General features: G+C 51.7%; 1 protein-coding gene across 17 annotated transcripts in view; it reads left to right on the top strand.

Moving 5' to 3' along the window:
* The first annotated feature begins 324 nt into the window (after window positions 1–324).
* Window positions 325–21023, top strand: part of CAMKK2 (calcium/calmodulin dependent protein kinase kinase 2) — a 66878-nt gene continuing 46179 nt past the window's right edge. For 7 of the 17 annotated variants that reach the window (XM_016924400.4, XM_016924408.4, XM_063785114.1 and 4 more), the window contains exon 1: window positions 1379–1504. The gene's annotated coding sequence lies outside the window, so the exon portion shown is untranslated. Of the gene's footprint in view, window positions 606–1362; window positions 1505–21023 lie in introns of those variants that run through there. The other 10 variants (XM_016924409.4, XM_016924403.4, XM_016924405.4 and 7 more) reach the window with 5 other exon arrangements.

The raw sequence follows: 21023 nt of genomic DNA, 5'->3' as shown, positions 1-21023 counted from the left end.
GTAATCCCAGCACTTTGGGAGGCCAAGGCGGGTGGATCACGAGGTCAGGAATTCAAGACTAGCCTGGACAACATGGTGAAACCCCATCTCTACGAAAAATACAAAAATTAGCCAGGTATGGTGGCCGGCGCCTGTAATCCCAGCTACTCGGGAGACTGAGGCAGAGAACTGCTTGAACCTGGGAGGCAGAGGTTGCAGTGATCCGAGATCGCGTCACTGCACTCCAGCGTGGGCGACAGAGCGAGACTCCGTTTCAGAAAAGAAAAAAAAAAAAAAAAAAAAAAAAAGGAGTCGGGGTGGAGCTCTCATTGGCTCGTTGCATGTGAGTGTCCCTACGGCCTAGAAATACCAGAGAAGCGCATCGGAACGGGCTGGAAATCCACCCAGTTAACTAGAGGGCTTTGAACCTTTTATTAACTTGGAGGTTGACTCTCCTGTCAACTCGATTCCCTTTTGGCTGTTTGGCAGGGTCAGTGAGACATCCCCTGGGTCGCTCGACCCCGTAGGACGGTTCAGGGAGCCCTCCAGGTCTTCGTTTCTCCTCTTCCCCGCACAGTGCTGTTATCCAGCTGGGGGACCCAACGCACACTTAAGGCTCCAGCAAAGTAAGTGCCAAAAAGGGGAGAATGGGAAGAATATGCTGTATTTCACAAAAAGCATCTAAGTAGCCATCTGGAAAAGCCAGAATGAACTTCAATGGTGCATCCAGGTGGGCTGGGGATGGGAGAGGAACGCCTTCCCCCAGCCTTTAGGGCCGGCCCTGAGCAAGTGGTCAGTCGGCAGGCAGCTGCGGAAGGGGGCTCCCCCGAGTCGGTGGTGGCCCAAAGTCCAGGCCGCATCCACCGCCCGGCGCCTAGCGCAGGGGCAGCAGCCGGGTCGCCAGGAGGGGCCCCGGGTGTTCTTGCCGGCTTGGGGGAACTTTCCCAGGGTCAGCCCGGAGGCGCCCTGCAGCCCCGGCATTTGGCTAAACAAAGCAAGCGCTGCCGGCGCGGCCCGCCCGAGGGCGCCGCGGGAAGAACCTGGGCAGGTGCGCGCCGCGGGCGAGCGGGTACAAAGTTGCGGCGCCACCTCCTGCGCTCCGCGCCCCTCCAGGCTCTCCTCCCAGCCGCCTCCGATCCTCCCGGCCGGGCCTCTCTTCCCCCGTTCTTCGCCTCCTCCCTTTCTGCTCCTTGCCCTTCGCCTCTTCGCTACTTTCGTCTTTGCAGGCTCCCGCCTCCCCACCCCTCCCCGGCGCAGGGCCGAGCCGGCGGGGGCGCGCAGGGGGCGGTGCGCGGCGGGCGCGGGCGGTTCCGCGTTCGGGTTTCCCGCCGCCGTGGCCAATCCCCGCGCTGCCCGGGGCGGCGACGCGCCCAAGCCGAGCCGGGCGGCTCCTCCCGCCCCCGCCCGCCGCGCGCCCGTCGCCCGGGCGGAGGAGAGGAGCGCGCGGCCGCGCAGAGCAAGCTGAGCCGAGCCGAGCCGAGCTGGGGGCGCAGAGCGCGGGAGGCGGCGGCGGCGCGGAGCCCAGGTGAGCTGGCGGTAGCCGGGCCCGGGGCAAGGGACGCAGCCGCCGCGGCCCCGGGCGCCCGCTCCGTTTCCCTCTTGAGGCGGGGGACCGCCGCCGGGATGGCACACAAAGCCCCGAGGCTGGCCTGGGGCTCCCAACACGGAGGGACCCCACGTGCGCCTCCCCACGCCCCGCCACGTGGAGGGACACGGTCCCCGACAGCCCTTCCCCCGCGTCCTCGGGGCGCCCTGGGCCTCGGGATGGCTTCCTCGGCTGGGCCGCGCCCTGTCCGGGTGGCAGGGGCGGTCCTGGAGTTTGGAACCGCTGTCACCGGGGGCCGGGTCCGTCAGGGTTCGTGGAGGCGGCCTAGGCCCAGCCCCTCGCGTTTGACAGGTGGGGAAATCTGGAGCGTTCCGGGGAAGAGAGGACCAGCGGACTTGGGGCACCCCCACCCCTCAGCCTGCCTGTCTCGGGGCAAACCCAGGCCCTGGTGGCTTGGACACCAGGTGGCAGGACCCTAGGCCAGCAGTTGTGGGGACCTAGGGGACCTTTGGCTGTCTTCGGTCTGCCCTTTGACCACCCCCACCGCACCTCTTCTCTCAGCCGGAGCCTCACAGGCTTGGTCCTTCTGACCTAAATTCACCTCGGGGTTGCAGTATGCTGTGAATGCGGAGAGGCGTCCGCCTGACTCTCAGGGACGCTGGACCCAGCCCCTCTCAGCATTGGGGCTCGGTGCCTGGGGTGCCACCCGACCCAGCCTTGAGCTTTTCCTGGCTTTCCCCCAGCCCCTGCACTGCCTAGCTGGGGAAGTGGGGTGCTTTCACAGCTCTGCCAGCCTGCCCTCCTGGCCGCTCTCACTTAGTGCTGGACAGGATGCAGCTCAGCCCCTCCGATCTCCCCGAGAAGGCTGAGCTTTGGGGAGGGCGTCTCTGCTATCAGCAAGAGAGGGATACCTGGCCTCCGGATGGGACCTGCAGCGTCCATCTCCCTACAGGCTACTTTTACCTTCCCCAGCCTGGTGTTTGGAGTCTCCACGCAGGGGATAGAAACTTCAGGTGCCCTAGAGCTGTGCTGCCATTTACCACTCCCCCTCCCCTAGCTCTGCCCCCAGAGGAGAGAGAAGAGGATGGCTTTATGTCCCCATAAGCTCCTTTGTTCCTTGGAGGAGGCGGGGGCTGCAACAAGGGGAGGGCTTTGGGGGAGTTAGCCACCCTCTTCCCTAATCACCCCACGAAAACATGCAGTTTCAGAATAAATAGTGTGCATGCCATGCAAATGCAGCTTTAGGGCAAGCCCCACATACCCCTTCCAGACTGCTGCTCATACACCCTTCCTATGGAGGAAGCAGGCATTGGTGACACACACCCTTCCTATGGAGGAAGCAGGCACTGGTGATGAGGACGCAAAACATATTTTTGTAATGAAGAGTAATAGCCATCATTTGATGAGCTCCTAACTTGGATAATAATAAGAATACTTATTTATTTATTTTGAGATGGAGTCTCTGTTGCCCAGGGTGGAGTGCAGTGGCACAATCTTGGCTCACTGCAACCCCGCCTCCTGGGTTCAAGCGATTCTCATGCCTCAGCCTCTCCAGTAGCTGGGATTACAGGCGCCCACCACCATGCCTGGCTAATTTCTATATTTTTAGTAGAGAAGGAGTTTCACCATGTTGGTCAGGCTGGTCTTGAACTCCTTACCTCAAGCGATCTGCCTACGTCAGTCTCCCAAGTGCTAGGATTACAGGCATGAGCTGCCACCTGGCCCTGGACAATAATAATAATAATAACAGTATTAAAAACTAACATCTATTGAGTTCTTGCTGCCTGCCAGATTCTGTGCTATGTGTTACATGCATTATCTCATTTAATGCCTACCAAATCCTACAACGTAGGGAATTTTAACCCCATAGTAGAGATTAGGAGACTGAGGTTTACAGAAATCCTGCAGTGTTGCTAGGATTTAGCCCCATTTTATAGAAGGGCTCAGAGAAGTTAAGTAACTTGCTCAGGGTCACACAGCCAGTGCAGGCATGTCAGGCCTTAGAACCTTTGTGCACCTGTTCAAGAGCAGAGACCCTGGCAAGGCTGCCCTGAGCTTCTTGAGGAGCCCAGGTGTTTGTTTTGTTTTGTTTATTCACTACATCAGTGTTTGCCGATGCAGCTCTATGCAGGGTCTGTAGTACTGCCCATCCTTAGATGTGGCTAGTGGGCTGGTAGCTAAATATAGTCACTAATAACAATGCACTAGTTCTCATCCGGGGGTGGTCCCACCCTCCTGGCAGGGATTTGGGAAAGTGTGGGGGCGACTTTTGGTTGTCAAAATGATGCTAAGCACTCCTGGCTTTTAGTGGGCAGGAGTCAGGGATGCCTACTAAAGTGTCCTGTAGGCAGGCCAGGGCCACGACATAAAGAATCACCCTCCCCTGGCTGGGCGTGGTGGCTCACGCTTGTAATCCCAGCACTTTGGGAGGCCGAGGCAGGAGGATCACCTGAGGTCAGGAGTTCAAGACCAGCCTGGCCAACATGGTGAAACCCCGTCTCTACTAAAAATACAAAAATTAGCTGGGCGTGGTGGCACACACCTGTAATCCCAGCTACTTGGGAGGCTGAGGCAGGAGAATCGCTTGAACCTGGAAGGCGGAGGTTGCAGTGAGCTGAGATCGTGCCATTGCACTCCAGCGTGGGGCACAAGAAGGAGACTTCCTCTCAAAAAACAAACAAAAAACAAAAAAAAAATCACCCTCCCCCAAATGCCAGCAGTGCCACTGTTGAGAAACACCACAAGGAATGAGTGCTGTTGTGATCGAAGGAGCACAGGGCACTGAGGGTTCTGGAGAAATCTCCTCAGACTGGTGTGAATCTGGGAGGCTCCCTGAAGGAGGTGTCATTTGTGCAGAGCCTTGAAGGATGGGCCAGAAATGGGAGATGGGATGGGAGTAGGAGGGGAAGGGGATAGGGTGGGGTGACCTAGCAGGGAACTTTGTGCAGTAGCCGGGGGTTTCCTCTTTGAGAACCTCATCCTAGATGGAAGATGAGTGGCCAGACACCACTCTCAGGGGAGAGGACCAGGCCAAGTGGGGCAGGCCAAGCCTGTTTTCAAGGCATTTTGGCTCAAATTTTAACATGGGCCACAGAATCACCATTATTCTATCAACTCATTTTATGGAAGGGCTCTTTATATGAAGGGCTCAGAGAGGCTGAGTAATTTGCTCAGGGTCACCTGTGATCTTCTTTCCGCCCCAGCATACTTTCTTCTGGTGGTTATGGGAAACATTTCATTTCCTGATCCTGGGGATTTGGGGCAAATGCTATTTCAGATTTTCCTTTAAATCAGAGGGTCTTATATTGCTTATTGCTTTGCTTTGTTTCTTTTCTTTTCTTTGAGATGGAGTTTCCCTCTTGTTGCCCGAGCCAGAGTACAGTGGTGTGATCTCGGTTCACTGCAACCTCTGCCTCCCAGGTTCAAGCGATTCTCCTGCCTCAGCCTCCCGAGTGGCTGGGATTACAGGTGCACACCACCACGCCTGGCTAATTTTTTGTATTTTTAGTAGAAACAGGGTTTCACCATGTTAGCCAGGCTGGTCTCGAACTCCTGACCTCAGATGATCTGCCTGCCTTGGCCTCCCAAAGTGCTGGGATTACAGGCGTGAGCCACGGCGCCCAGCTTTTTTTTTCTTTTTTTTTTTCTTTTGAGATGGGATCCCACTCTGTTGCTCAGGGTGGAGGGCAGTGGTGCTATCATAGCTCACTGTAGTCTCCAACTCCTGGGCTCAAGTGATCCTTCTACCTCAACCACCAGAGCAGAGGAGACTACAGGTGCATGCTACCATGCCTGGCTAAAATTTTAATTTCTTTATAGAAACAGGGTCTTACTATTTTGCCCAGGCTGGTCTCGAACTCCTGGACTCAAGTGATCCTCTAGGCTCAGGCTCCCAAAGTGCTGGGATTGGATTATAGCCATTGTGTGTGGCCTACTGCTATTTTTCTTCCATGTTTTGCTTTCCCACTCACTTCTTCTCTTTGGATGGGGTTAGAGAACCTGGATATGGGGTTCAGGCCGGCTGGCTGCATGGTGCTGCTGCAGCCTCAGCCTTGCATCTGTGTCTCTTTCCTAACAGTTGAGGAAATTGCATTTCCCTTTTGAAACTGATCTTCTTTCAGGCTGTGCTTGTTACCTTACTGACCTGTTAGTAGAGATTCGTAAGGGCTTCTTTTTAAAAAAATTGAGGAGGGCTGGGCACGGTGGCTCATGCCTGTAATCCCAGCACTTTGGGAGGCCGAGGCGGGTAGATCACTTGAGGTTAGGAGTTCAAGATCAGGCTGGCCAACATAGCGAAACCCCGTCCCCACTAAAAATACAATAAAAATTAGTTGAGCCTGGTAGCTTGTGCCTGTAATCCCAGCCACTCGGGAGACTGAGACAGGAGAATCGCTTGAACCCGGGAGGTGGATGTTGCAGTGAGCCAAGATCGTGCCACTGCACTCCTGCCTGGGCGACAAAGCAAGACTCCTTCTCAAAAGAAAAAAAAAAAATTGAGGTGAAATTCACATAATATAAGCTTAACCATTTTATTTTATTTTGTTTTATTTTATTTATTTATTTTTTTGAGACAGAGTCTCACTCTGTCGCCAGGCTGGAGTGCAGTGGCGTGATCTCGGCTCACTGCAACCTCCAGCTCCTGGGTTCAAGCGATTCTCCTGCCTCAGCCTCCCAAGGAGCTGGGATTACAGGCATGTGACACCATGCCCAGCTAATTTTTGTATTTTTAGTAGAGACGGGGTTTCACCATGTTGGCCAGGATGGTCTTGATCTCTTGACCTCGTGATCTGCCCGCCTCGGCCTCCCAAAGTGCTGGGATTACAGGCGTGAGCCACCATGCCCAGCCCAAACTTAACCATTTTAAAGTGAACAATTCAGTGGCATTTAGTACATTTATAATGTTGTACAACCACTACTTCTGTCTAGTTCCAGAGCATTTTCATCACCCCCAGAGGAAACCTTGTACCCATTAAACTATCACTCTCTCTTCCCAGTGCCCCTCCCTGCAGCCCCTGGCAACCACCAGCCTACTTTCTGTCTCTCTGGATTTGCTTGTTTTGGACATTTCATATAAATAGAATCATGTAATATATGACTTTTGTGTCTGGCTTCATGCTTTCAAGACTGATCCATGCCGTAGTGGCTGTCAGTTCTTCATTCGCTTCTACGGCCCAGTACTATTCCATTGTGTGGATGGACCGCATTTTGTGTATACATTCATCCATTGATAGACATTTGGGTTGTTTCCACCATAAGGGCGTCTTAAGGCTACTTTGTCCATTCCCGTGTCTCTGTAGCCCCTCAGTTAATGAACTTCTTGGCATAAGACATTTTTTTGTCACTCTGTTTGGAGGGAGCAGGTGATGGAAGAAAGGTTTCTTGAAATCACTCAGGAACCAGTTTCCCAACCCAAGGTTTTTGGGATTCCCTTCATTGCACCCTTACCTACCCCTTGCAAGAATTGTGGCTCCCCATTTAAACCCATTGCTGGCCAGGCACAGTGGCTTACGCCTGTAATCCCAGCACTTTGGGAGGCCGAGGCGGGTGGATAGCTTAAGGTCAGGAGTTCAAGACCAGTCTGGCCAACATGGTGAAACCCCGTCTCTACTAAAAATTCAAAAATTAGCCGGGTGTGTTGACACGCGCCTGTAATCCCAGCTGCTCTGGAGGCTGAGGCAGGAGAATCGCTTGAACCCGGGAGGCAGAGGCTGCAGTGAGCCGAGATCAGTGTGACTGCACTCCAGCCTGGGTGACAGAGTGAGACTCCGTGTCAAAAAGAAAAAACCACAAAACAATAACAACAAAACAAACCCATTGCCTCCTGGATCAATTCATGGTCATTTCATTACAATTTTCAGGGACAGTCTTGATTTTATTCAGTTCCATTCTTTTCAGTTATGATGATTTTTTGTTTGTTTTTGAGATGGGATCTCACTCAGTCGCCCAGGCTGGAGTGCAGTGTTGCCATCATGGCCCACTGCAGCCTCAACCTCCCAGGCTCAAGAGATCCTCCTGCCTCAGCCTCCTGAGTAGCTGGGACTACAGCCCTGCGCCACCACACCTGGCTAATATTTTTAATTTTTTTGTAGAGACAGGGTCTTGCTTTGTTGCCCAGGCTAGTCTGAAACTCTTGGGCTCAAGTGATCCTCCTGCCTTGGCCTCCAAAAGTGCTGGGATTACAGTTGTCAGCCATTACAACCAGCCCTGTTTTGTTAAATGAAGGTCCCCATGTGATTTTATTAGTATATATTTTGTGAGACTTTTTTCCAGGTAAGTAAATCCACAAAGTAGAGAAAAGCAGACAGATAGTGCCACGGCCCTGTGGCCGTGAGTGGAGTCAGCCCATTCTGTCCTGATAGCTTTGCCAGGAATACCCGCCAAGAAAGCAGAAATGGAAAGCTGGCCTGAGAGGAAGGACAGCAGAGATCAGCTCCTGAACCCTTCCATGTTCCAGACAAGGGAAGCGGAGTACAGAAAGGAAGGGAGGACATGATCTTTGCGGAACAATTACCTTGAGCCACGCTGTGTACTAGGGACTGCCATAGAGAAGATCAACTCTATAGCCACCCTCTTAGGTAGGTCTGGCACCATTTCACAGATGAGAAAATCAAGGCTCAAGGTCCTCTGGGATCTGTATCCTTTCCTGATGTACCTTCTCTTCCTGAGGTCTTAGGCCTCCCTTGGCTCCCCCCCGCCTTTTTTTTTTTTTTTTTTTAAAGACAGGGTCTTGCTCTGTCCCTCAGGCTGGAGTGCAGTAGCATGATCTCAGCTCACTGCAACCTCTGCCTCCCGGTTTCAGGCGATTCTCGTGCCTCAACCTTCCAAGTAGCTAGAATTACAGGCACGTCCCATCACGCCTGGCTAATTTTTGTATTTTTAGTAGAGACGAGGTTTCACCATGTAGGCCAGGCTGGTCTCGAACTCCTGACCTCAGGTGATCCGCCCGCCTCAGTCTCCGAAAGTGCTGGGATTACAGGCATGAGCCATCGCGCCCAACTTTGGCTCCTTTTACTGGCAAATTATGCTCGTTTTCTGATGGAGTGGAGTCCACCTTCCCCGGCAGGTTATGGGATGGAAAGCATTTCCGAATAGTTTTGGGCTCTGAGAAATAAGATTTAGAATTATTATTTGTTTTCTTCCCTGATTGGACCCCTTTCTCAACAAAACCAAGATAATAAAAAAGACATCTTTAAAATGATGTGAGTTCTGTTAGATTTTGTAGGGAAGACCCCTGGCTGCTGCTTTCCCCGTTGGGGACGTTAGTGATCCAAATGGGAAAGGGATTATTTTAGCTGCCAGTGTTTCAGTTTCAGTCATGTTTGTAGTATTGCCACTGAAGTTTTTTTTTTTCAATTATGAAACATTTTAAGCATAGAGAAAAGCCAAAGTTTTGCTTTGTTTTTTTGAACTGGCTCGCTTTTTGGAAAGCTGGAAGGAGGCCCAGGAGGTGACGGAAACGGGGCAGAGTGGGGCGCCCTGGCTCTGCAGGCTCCACTCTTCACCCAGCCCGCTCTTTTGGTTGGGGTGGGGTGGGGGGGTTGGTGCTGGTGACAGGCTATACCCTGGGGAACTGAGAAATACTGGGACTTGGTTCCTGTCCCAGGTGAGTGGTCTCGGAGCCTTTTGGAAAAGATGAACAATTCTGACATCCTTTCCCTTTTGAAAAGGAATGAAAGAAAATGAGAAGATTCTGTTGTGCCCCCACCCCCACCCCACCCCATCCTGAAAGCTGCTGAGCAACTATTTTTATGTTGCCTCTTTTTATCCTGGTGGCTTCTGTAAATAGTTGAGAGATGGCAGTTGCAGAGATAAAAATGCTAATCCCAACCTGGAAAAGAGAGGGATGGTGGTCCTCGGAGGAAAGGGGGGTGGGAGTCAGTGGGGAGGCCAAGGTGTTGCCCCTCTGCCCACGTGGCTTAGGCATGAGGCAGGAACCCAGTGGGTGGGGTAGGAGCATTGTGGGTGGTGCCTGAGAGAAGCTTCTGTTAGAGAAGTTTAAATGGGGAACCAGTGTTTTGCGGGGGCCAGGGTGCAGAAGGGAGAGCACACTCCCTTTTTCGTTTTTGAAATGTGCTTTGGGGTATTGCCTTCAAGGCTTCTGGCAGAGAAATATTTTATTCGGTTCATCCTGGACAGTTCTGCCCTCTAGGTCCAGGTGTGGGGACGTTGGGCCCCGCAGAGCGGCAGAGCTGACTCCCTGCACTCTTCTTGTCCCTCAGCTGAGGAGGCTTGCAGCTAGATTTAGCATGATGTCCAAAAGGTGGGGAGGAGGGAGGGAGAGGGGCCGTGGGTAGCCCAGGCACCGATGCCTGTGGGTTTCGAGCTGGCCCTCTCCATCTCTGATTTGCCAAGAGCATGCTGGGTAGAAGTCTTTTTCTTGTTCATTACAAACTGAAATTCCAGTTGTTTTCCAACCTCTTCCTTTGGTTTAATGAAAGATTGGGAGGGATGCAGTGGGGGAAGAGGAAGGAAGGAAGATGGTTTCTACACTTTATTTCCAAATACCTCCCTCCCCTAAACACATACCCAAACTCACCCACACATTCGTAAGCTCCTCACACTTCAAGGCTGGGGCCACCCATGCACACCTGGCTTTATTTTTATTTATATTTTTTAAATTTAAAAATTTTCGAGACAGAGCCTTTCTCTGTTGCTCAGGCTGGAATGCAATGGTGCAATCATAGCTCAGTACAGCCCCAACCTCCTGGCCTCAAGGGATCCTCTCACCTCAGCCTCTGACGGAGCTGGGACCACAGGTGTGCAGCACCACACTTGGCTAATGTAAACATTTTTTTGTGTGGCGATGGGGTCTTGCCGTGTTGCCCAAGCTGGTCTCGAATCCTGGCCTCAAGCGATCTTCCTGCCTCGGCCTCCCAAAGCACTAGCATTATAGGTATAAGCCACCACTGTGCCTGGCCCACAGCTGGCTTTAGATGTCTGACTGCGTGACTGGGGCCATTCAGTGATATTTCATTACTGACTAAGTAATAGCTGCCTAAGAACTCTTAAGACAGTTGGCCCTGGCAAGCAGCAAGACAGGGGAACTGCTTACTCTGTGAGCATCCAGGGCCTCAAGGGTCACTGGGCTGCAGGGCAGGCCACCTGGATCTCCTCCTGGCCCAACTGCGAGCCTGCTGGGCTGCCTGGATGATGTCATCTCAACTTCTCTGAGTCTCGGTGACTCCATCTGCAGCCTCTGTTGCGCTGATTGCAAAAGCCATGTGAGAATGTGCTCTTATGACACATGGAAGCAAGGATGTGAAATGATATGCATACGCTATTTTTAATTTTGTAAAATGTGATGCATATGGACAAGGGCTAGAGGGGAAGATGAAGAGTTAGCACGGCAGGATTAGAGATTTAAGAGATTTCGTTTTAAAATAAATTGAAACCAGCTAGGCACAGTGGCTCATGCCTATAATCCCAGCACTTTGGGAGACTGAGGCAGGTGGATCACTTGAGCCCAGGAGTTTGAGACCAGCCTGGGCAACATGGCAAAACCCCATCTCTACCAAAAATACAAAAAATTAGCCAAGTGTGGTGGTGTATGCCTGTAGTCCCAGATACTTGGGAGGTAAGGTGGGAGGATCACCTGAGCCCAGGAGTTCGAGGCTGCAGTGAACTATGATTGCACCACTGCATTCCAGCCTGGGCAATAGAGTGAGACCCTGTCCCCAACCGCCCCGCCCCCCAAAAAAGGAAGCCAACTGAGGGCCGTGAATTCAGTAACTGCCAAAGTTCTTTCTTGGCAACAGCTTCTGTATAGTGAGCATTCACACTTGTGCCCTCCTGAAGCACTCAGAAGCTGGATGATTGTGGGCAAGTCAGCCAGGCTCCCTGTGCCTCAGTTTCCTCACTGGTGGAACAGGGATAATAGCAGGACCTATTTAGCCAGGCGTAGTGGTGCGCATCTGTAGTTGCAGCTACTTGAGGGGCTGAGGTGGGAGGAATGCTTGAGCCCGGGAGATCAAGGCTGCAGTGAGCCAAGATTGTGCCACTGTACTCCAGCCTGGGTGACAGAGTGAGACCCTGTCTCAACCAAACCAAATCAAACCAAACCAAACCAAACCAAACAGTATCTATAACTCATAAAGTGGTCGTGACAATTAAATGAGATGATGCAGGATTAGAAGAGTGCCAAGCACTCAAGAAGGCTAACCATTAGTATCACTGCATCTGCAGCAATGCGATTCTTGTGTTGAAAATGCCAGTTTCTTCTCCTCTCCCTGTTCATCAGCCCTTCCCTGCCCCATCCTTGACGTTTTAAGATTAAAAGAAAGAGAAAAGCAGCGTTGGAAGTGCTGGTTTCTGCCTGTCAAGGTGAAGGCTGTCCAGGTTGCCAGAGGCCTTATAGCTGCCTGGCAGTTTGGCCTGGATGAGAGCCCTGGGGTGTAGGGAGACAGCAGTTTCCCTGTCAATCAGCTCTGTCATTTGTAAGTCAGGGCCCTTGACTGTAAATGATGGAAAACTAATCACGAAATAGCTTAAGCAAAAATGGAAATATGTTGGCTCATGTAGTTAAAAATTGAGGTACATGAGCTTCAGGCATGGCTGAATCCAGGTGCCTAAACAGTGTCTCCAACCTCAGCTCTTTTCCATCCATTACCTCTCTTCTCTCTTCTTAGACTTCATTCTGAGGCAGGATTCTCTCCAGCCCCTGGTAGCTTTAGGAATATATCCTCTGAGCTCTAGGTTCAACAGAAAGGACATTCTTTCTTTTCAACACTTCCACAAAATCACAGAATAAGACCCAATAGACTGACTTGGGTCACACATCTACTCTCTTTTTTGAGACAGGGTCTCACTCTGTCACCCAGGCTAGAGTGCGGTGGCATGATCACGGCTCACTGCTGCATCAACCTCCCCAGCTCAAGCGATCCTCCCACCTCAGCCTCCCTAGTAGCTGGGACTACAGGTGTACGCCACCATGCCCAGCTAGTTTTTTTTTGTATTTTTGTAGCGATGAGGTCTCGCCATGTTGCCCAGGCTGGTCTCAAACTCCTGGGCTCAAGGGATCTGCCCACCTCAGACTTCCACAGTGCTAGGAGCACAGGTGTGAGCCACTGTGCCTGGCCCACACATCTATTCTGTTTCTTTTTTAGATAAGGTCCTGCTCTGTTGCCCAGGCTGGAGTGCAGTGGTGCGATCTTGGCTCACTGCAACCTCCCCCTCCCGGGTTCAAGTGATTCTCGTGCCTCAGCCTCCTGAGTAGCTGGGATAACAGGCATGCGCCACCATACCTGGCTAATTTCTGTATTTATAGTAGAGGTGGAGTTTCACCATGTTGGCTAGGCTGGTCTCGAACTCCTGGCCTCAAGTGATCTGTCCGCCTTGGCCTCCCAAAGTGCTGGGATTACAGGCGTGAACCACTGTGCCTGGCCTCATATCTATTCTTGAGTTACCCACTTGACCAGAGCAATTGATAGCCAGCTGGCCAGGCTTGAGTCACATGCAAATCTCTGAAGCTGATGGTGGGGTCAGCCCTGTAGGGCCACCTCTCATGTGGAGGGATGGCTTCCCAGACATAAATTGGGCTGCTGTTATCAGACTAAAGAAACTTCAACTCTAGGCCAGCTAAAGAAAGCTTCTGACCTTCTGAGTGGCCTTGGGACAGAAGAAATAAACAACAACTTCTAGTCAGTATTTACTGAGTGCGAGCAGTGTCCTAGAAAGTTCTAGGCCCGGGAATTCAGCTGTAAACAAGGAGGGCAAAGCCACAGCTCTCATGAGTTAGTCATGTCCATGTCCCTGTGCCCAAATCCTGTGCATTTCTCCTCCAAGCACTTTGAGACCCTGTGCTTTCGCTCTCATCTCTCTCAAACACAGGTCGAGGTCCCAGGAAGGCAGAGGAATGGGCTGCCTGCCCAAATCCCTTGTTAGAGATTTTGGTCCAGCCTGGACTTTATTCAGGACGCAATATGTGGACATGGCAGGGCTATGCCTGTAATTGTTGGCCCCTTCCTGAAAAACTCAGCCCGGCCGGGTGCGGTGACTCATGCCTGTAATCCCAGCACTCTGGGAGGCCAAGGCAGGTGGATCACTTGAAGTCAGAAGTTCGAGACCAGCCTGGGCAACATGGTGAAACCCTGTCTCCACCAAAAAACACAAAAATTAGCTGGGCATGGTGGCGTGCCTGTAGTCCCCAGCTACTTGGGAAGCTGAAGCAGGAGAATTGCTTAAACCTGGGAGGCAGAGGTTGCGCTGAGCCGAGATCACGCCACTGCATTCTAGCCTGGGCAACAGAGCGAGACTCCATCTCAAAAATAAGTAAATAAATAAAAATAAAAATAAACAAGAACAACAAAACTCAGCCCAATTGTCGCCCTGCCTAGAACCACTGCGTGACTTTAGGCAAATCAGTAAATCCTTCTGAACCTTCATTTTCCTCATTGGTGGAATGAAATGGTCAGAGCAGGTGACCACTGATGTGCACCTGTCTTTGCACTGACATTCAATGACTTGAAAGCAGGGGCTGACACCTGTAGCGGAGAGGCAGGGCATGAGATGTGGGCCGAGGGGAGGGCGTGGGCCGTGGCAGGCAGCCTGTCCTCAGCTTTGGAGAGGCACTGGGAAGTGGTGAGGACTGTGGTGTGCTGGTGAGTGTGTCCCCTGCCCAGAGCTGCAGCGAGTGGTTGCCAGGATAGAACACAGGCCCAGTGCTATCAGTGTGCAGTTCTTCAAGAGAATCTGTAAATTTGCACTTTTATCTGAAATCTCCTGGCTCTGAAATGTTGGCATCTCATTCAAATAGTTATTTATTTATTTATTTATTTATTTATTTAGCGAAAGGATCTCATTCTGCCACCCAGGCTGGAGTGCAGTGGTGCAATCATAGTTCACTGCAGCCTCCAACTCCTGGGCTCAAGCCATCCTCCCGCCTCAGCCTCCTGAGTAAGCTGGGACTACAGGTGTGAGTACCATGCCCAACTAATTAAAAAAATTTTTTTTGTAGAGATGGGGTCTCACTATGTTGCCCAGGCTGATCTTGAATTCAGCATCAAGTCATCCTCCCACCTCGGTCTCCCCGAGTGCTGGGATTACGGCCATGAGCCACCACTTCTTCAAATAGCTTTGAACCTGGTGTAAGGCCAGTATATCGGTGGCCAGATGTCACACAGGAGTCACCATTTGCAACGTTTTTGTTCTAGGGACTATGATGAGGATGGGGTCTCTGAGGCCTGAGATATCTCTATTGCCATCTGACAAGGGAGGGCCTTTGTTTTTGCGGACTCAGTTGTTTCAGTGGCCCCAAATTAAAGAGCGCTGAAGGAGAGAGCCAGTTGTAACAGTTGGTGTCACTGGATCTGATAACCCTGCTTAGCTGGGCTAGGGCCCTGGGTCTGAAATATTCCAGCACCGCCTCCGTGGATGCAGCCGAGCCTCTCAGGTCTCCCGCTAGAGCTTTGGGAAATGCCTCAGAGTCTGTGGCCTCCAAGGCAGCCGGCTTCTCCGAACCCCACTGGTTGGGTGGGGTGCTGTATTATCTTCCTAGAGAAGCCGTGACCAAGTCTCACACTGGGCGGCTTAAAGAACAGAGATATTAGGCAGGGCGTGGTGGCTCACGCCTGTAATCTCAGCACTTTGGGAGGCTGAGGCGGGTGGATCATCTGAGGTCAGTAGTTCGAGACCAGCCTGACCAACATGGTGAAACCCTGTCTCCACTAAAAATACAAAAATTAGCCGGGCATGGTGGTGGGTGCCTGTAATCCCAACTACTCAGGAGGCTGAGGCAGGAGAAGCACTTGAACTTGGGAGGCGGAGGTTGCAGTAAGCCGAAATTGCGCCATTGCACTCCAGCCTGGGGGACAGAGCAAGACTCTGTCAAAAAGAAAAAAAAAAAAAAGAACAGAGATATATTCTGTCATTTCTGGAGGCCAGAAGTCTGGGATCAAGCTTGGCAGGGTTCGTCCCTTCTGAAGGCTCCGAGGGGAGTCTGTTCCAGGCCTCTCCTGGCTGCTGGTGGTTGTTGATAATCTCTGATGCTCCTTGGCCTCTAGAAGGAGCATCGTCTCCGCCTCCATCTCCGTGTGGCCTTCCCCCTCCGTGCTGGCTGGCTGTGTGTCTACCTTTCCCCTTTATTGGACTAGGCCTGTTGGACTGGGGCCCACCCTAATGACCTCATTTTAACTTCATAATCTCTGTAAAGACCTGTCTCCAAATAAGGCCACATTCTGAGGTCCTGAGGGTTAGAACTGCCATATAACTTTTTTGGGGGACACAGTTCAACTCACAGCAGGGTCTGAGCCCAGTCCCTGTAGCATTGCCCTGGGCTGCCCTCTCGTCATCATCATCCACTTCCCACAAAGCTGTAGCCCTTCCAGCCCCTCCTTCCCCACTTTGTTCCTGCTCCCGGGCTCCAGACCCAGGGAACTTGTTTCTGTTGCCTCCACTCTCCCGCCTCTTTTCCACAGAGGGCCTTCTCAGAAGCTGTTTCCTCTGCTGGGAACAAGTTCCTGCTCCTTTAGTATCTACTCACCCTGTAGGTCTCAGCCTAATAGACGTTCACCAAGAGGGGCCTTCTTTCACCCACCGCCTCCCTTCAAATCTAAAGTGATCCCCTCTGGTATTCTCTTTGATCATATCCTGGTCTTCTGCCCCAGTCTGTGCTTATAGATTCACTTGGGACCTACTTTTTCTTTTTCAAGATGGACTCTCGCTTTGTCACCCAGGCTGGAGTGCAATGGCCCAATCTTGGCTCACCACAACCTCTGCCTCCCAGGCTCAAGCGATTCTCCTGCCTCAGCCTCCCAAGTAGCTGAGATTACAGGCGCCCGCCACCACACCTGGCTATTTTTGTATTTTTAGTAGAGACGGGGTTTCACCATTTGGCCAGGCTAGTCTTGAACTCCTGACCTCAGGTGATCCACCCGTCTCGGCCTCCCAAAGTGCTGGGATTCCAGGCGTGAGCCACCGCACCCGGCCTTGTGCACCTACTTTTAAATGTTGGTCCCCCTCATTGGACTGTCAGTCCCCTCGAGGGCAAAAACCACATCTGTTTTGTTTATCCAGCACGTGATCATTGCTTTATAATTACTACATGTAAGAACAAATGAATGAATGAATGAACACATTTCCTTGAGGACCTCCGTGGGCCTCAGTTTCCCCATGTGAGACAGGGTGTGGCTGAGCCCATTTTCCCAAGGAGGACATTGATGTCCCAGGCAGGACATCATCCGTAGCCTTGGCAGGATCCTCGGAGCTGTTTTGGGCCTTTTTGTTGTGCCCGGGATGAGGCAACCTCAGGGGAGCCTGCACAGGTGTGTCCGGGCTTGGGAGCACCTCTTTGGCACCCACTGGCAGCTTGCTGCACGGGAGGTAGCGGATGCAGGTTGGAAACAGCCCCTAGGAAATGAGAATGTGTTTCCTGGAGGCCCGCGCCTATTGGGGGACCTGCCCCGATAATCACATAGGTTCTTTTCTATTTTCCTAAGCGTCGGCTGGCTTGAGAAATAAAGGGACAGAGTACAAAAGAGAGAAATTTTAAAGCTGGGCGTCTGGGGGAGACATCACATGTCGGTAGGTTCCGTGATGCCCCACAAGCCACAAAAACCAGCAAGTTTTTATTAGGGATTTTCAAAAGGGGAGGGAGTGTGCGAATAGGTGTGGGTGACAGACATCAAGTACTTAACAGGGTAATAGAATATCACAAGGCAAGTGGAGGCAGGGCGAGATCACAGGACCACAGGACCCAGGTGAAATTAAAATTGCTAATGAAGTTTCGGGCACCATTGTCATTGATAACATCTTATCAGGAGACAGGGTTTTGAGATCAGCCAGTCTGACCAAAATTTATCAGGCGGGAATTTCCCATTCCTAATAAGCCTGGGAGCGCTATGGGAGACTGGAGTCTATCTCACCTCTGCAGTCTTGACCATAAGAGACAGATACGCACCGGGGGGGCCAGTTCAGAGACCTACCCCTAGGTGCGCATTCTCTTTCTCAGGGACGTTCCATGCTGAGAAAAAGAATTCAGCGATATTTCTCCCATTTGCTTTTGAAAGAAGAGAAATATGGCTCTGTTCTGCCCGGCTCACCGGCGATCAGAGTTTAAGGTTATCTCTCTTATTCCCTGAACGATTGCTGTTATCCTGTTCTTTTTTCAAGGTGCTCAGATTTCATATTGCACAAACACACATGCTGTACAGTTTGTGCAGTTAATGCAATTATCAGAGGGTCCTGAGACGACATACATCCTTCTCAACTGACAGGATTAAGAGATTAAATAAGACAGGCATAAGAAATCACGAGGGTATTGACTGGGGAAGTGATAAGTGTCCATGGAATCTTTACAATTTATGTTTAGAGATTGCAGTAAAGACAGGCATAAGAAATTACAAAAGTATTAATTTGGGGAACTAATAAACGTCCATAAAATCTTCACAATCCACGTTCTTCTGCCATGGCTTTAGCCGGTCCCTCCGTTTGGGGTCCCTGACTTCGGCTGGCTGAGCCCATTTTCCCAAGGAGGACATTGATGTCCCGGGCAGGACATCGTCCGTGGCCTTGGCAGGATCCTCGGAGCTGTTTTGGGCCTTTTTGTTGTGCCCGGGATGAGGCAACCTCAGGGGAGCCTGCACAGGTGTGTCCGGGCTCGGGAGCACCTCTTTGGCACCCACTGGCAGCTTGCTGCGCGGGAGGTAGCGGATGCAGGTTGGAAACAGCCCCTAGGAAATGAGAAGGTGTTTCCTGGAGGCCTGCGCCACTCAGCTTCCTGGCAGAGGAAGGAGCGTTTCCCTCATCCTGGCCCAGGTCCCGGGTCCATCTGCTCCAGGAAGGCTCTGGTGGCTCGTGATGAGCTGCCCTGTGAGAGGGAACAGGGTAGAGGCAAGGCCTTGGGGGATGGCCTCTGCTTGGATTTCATGGGGAAGGATGCAGGCCCAGGGCTGACATTTTGTCAAATCCAAGCAACTTTGCAAAAAAGTCCTCTCACGCTCCGCCCTCTGGAATCGAATGCTTCACTGTCCTTCCCTGGCAGAGGGCCTGGTCCTGTGAGGGTTACATGGCCAGGCGGTTATCTCCGTGCTGGGTGCCTGATGAGAGCTCAGTTGAATGTTAGCCGTTGCTGTTTCCAGGCTAAACTGTTGTCTTTTTGCATGATTTCTTCTGCACAGAGTGTTGGTAGCTTTCATCAGATCTTTGTAGGGTCTGTGACCCCCAAACCGTTCAGGACACCTGCCTAGACTCTGTAGGTGTCTGTGAGGCCAGAAGCCCCTGGATGCATCTCTTCCTGTCAGGGCCTGCGTCTCTGGGGCTCCTCTCTGCTGAGCTCTGGGGTTTCACACTTGCCCTGCCAGCGCCGACGTCCCTGCCCTGGGTCTGAGCTGTCTCTCCTCTCCATCCTCCTCCAGACCGCAGAGGCCGAGGCTCCGTCAGAGCTGTGAGGGAGGCCCGGGCCAGATGCCAGCTTGCCAAGGAGGCCGATTAAAAGCAGCATTGCTGGGGGCGGATGGCTCAGTGCCCTTGGCCAGGTGTAGAGTTCGATAAGCAATTGTTTTCCTGTTGGTGAGAAAAAAACGAATCTCCATTGACTTCCCCAGGCACTGCCCGGCCTCATTTTCTTCTCAGGAACTCTTGCAGCCCTATCAGAGGCAGCTCTAGGATGGGGGAGAGACTGACTGCCTGCCCTGGGGGACGCAGGCCACACAGCCAGGGCTGAGGGACACACTTAAGAGCAGGCCAGCTCGCTTGGACGTCGGTCCTCGTGGGAACATTCCAGAGCATAGGCTACCTACCAGAGCAGGCCATGGGCATCTGTATTAGTCCGTTTTCACGCTGCTGATAAAGACATACCCGAGACTGGGCAATTTACAACAGAAAGGTTTAACTGGACTTATAGTTCCACGTGGCTGGGGAAGCCCCATAATCATGGCGGAAGTCAAGGAGGAGCAAGTCCGGTCTTACATGGAGGGCAGCAGGCAGCGAGAATGAGGAAGATGCAAAAGCGGAACCCCTTGATAAAACCATCAGATCTCGTGAGGCTTACCACCATGAGAACAGTATGGGGGAACCCGCCCCCGTGATTCAATTATCTCCCACTGGGTCCCTCCCACAACACACGGGAATTATGGGAGTACAATTCAAGATGAGATTTGGGAGAGGACACAGAGTCAAACCATATCAGCATCCAACAGGTGTTTGTTGAAGTAGTAGTTTTTGAGTACTTAACCACGTGCCGGGCATGATTCTGAGTGCTTGGTTCATCTAATCCTATGACTATCAGATGGGCACCAACTTTACAGGATGTCAGTGACCTTAAGCTGTTGAACTTCAGGGTATCTGAGTTTCCTCTTCTGGGACATAAGGATCATGAGAAGGAGAAGTAAAGTAGCAGCAGCTAGGGCCATAGAGAAATATCAAACTTGAGTTGTATTCTCTCATTGATGGGGAAACTGAGACAGGGACAGAGTTGATGATTTCTTTCTCAGATACAGTAAGGGGGAATGGGGGACAGAGAAATAGGAGATAAGACCAACTGCTCCCCTCTCCGACCTCCTGCCCCGTCTGATCCCGTAGCATCCTAGGCCTTATCGTCATAACTCCGATCATGGTTACAGGTATTTTCTTTCCTTTAAAACACTTTTTTTTTTTTTTTTTTAAGATGGAGTCTTGCTCTGTTACCCAGGCTGGAGTGCAGTGGCGCAATCTCGCCTCACTGCAACCTCTGCCTCCCGGGTTCAAGTGATTCTCCTGCCTCAGCCTCCTGAGTAGCTGGGATGACAGGTGCCCAACACCACGCCTGGCTAATTTTTGTATTTTTAGTAGAGATGGGGTTTCACCATATTGGCCGGGCTGGTCTGGAACTCCTAACCTCAAGTGATCTGCCTGCCTTGGCCTCCCAAGGTGTTGGGATTACAGGTGCGAACCACTGCATCTGGCCTGAATTTGACTATTCTAGATACTTCATGTAACTGAAATCTTACAACACTTGTCCTTTAGTATCTGGCTTGCTTCACTTAGCGTATGTCTTCACGGTTCGTCTGTGTTGTAGTGCGAGTCAGAGTTTCCTTCTTTTTTGTGGCTGTATAGTATTCTGTTGTATGGCTCTGCCACATTTTGTTTATTCATTCATCTGTTGATGGACACTTGGTTATACCTTTTGGCTATTGTGAATGATGTTGCTATGAACATTAGTGTACAAGTATCCGTTTGAATCCCTACCTTCAATTCTTTTGGGTCTATACCTAGGAGAGGAATTGCTGGTTATATGGCAACTCTACGTTTAACTTTTTGGGGAGCCACCAGACTGCCTGATTGTAGTTTGAATTTGCAGTTCTCTTACTATGGGGTTGAACATCTTGCCGCATGATTGGACTCTTTGGCGTTCTCTTACCACCACTCTGTGTGCATGAGTCAGGCCCGTGTCAGGGCTGGGACGTTGGGTTTTTCCCTTTTGCCTTTCCTGTTGGGCTTTCCCTGCCACATGCCTGGCATAGTAGCTATTCCATCAGTTCTTCTGGAAGGACCGTTCCGAGAGCGCTGAGGGACATTTTCTGCCTCT

The sequence above is a fragment of the Pan troglodytes genome, chromosome 10 (genome assembly GCF_028858775.2).
Source record: "Pan troglodytes isolate AG18354 chromosome 10, NHGRI_mPanTro3-v2.0_pri, whole genome shotgun sequence".
Taxonomy (NCBI): Eukaryota; Metazoa; Chordata; class Mammalia; order Primates; family Hominidae; genus Pan; species Pan troglodytes.
This window is presented reverse-complemented; position numbering and strand designations above follow the sequence as displayed.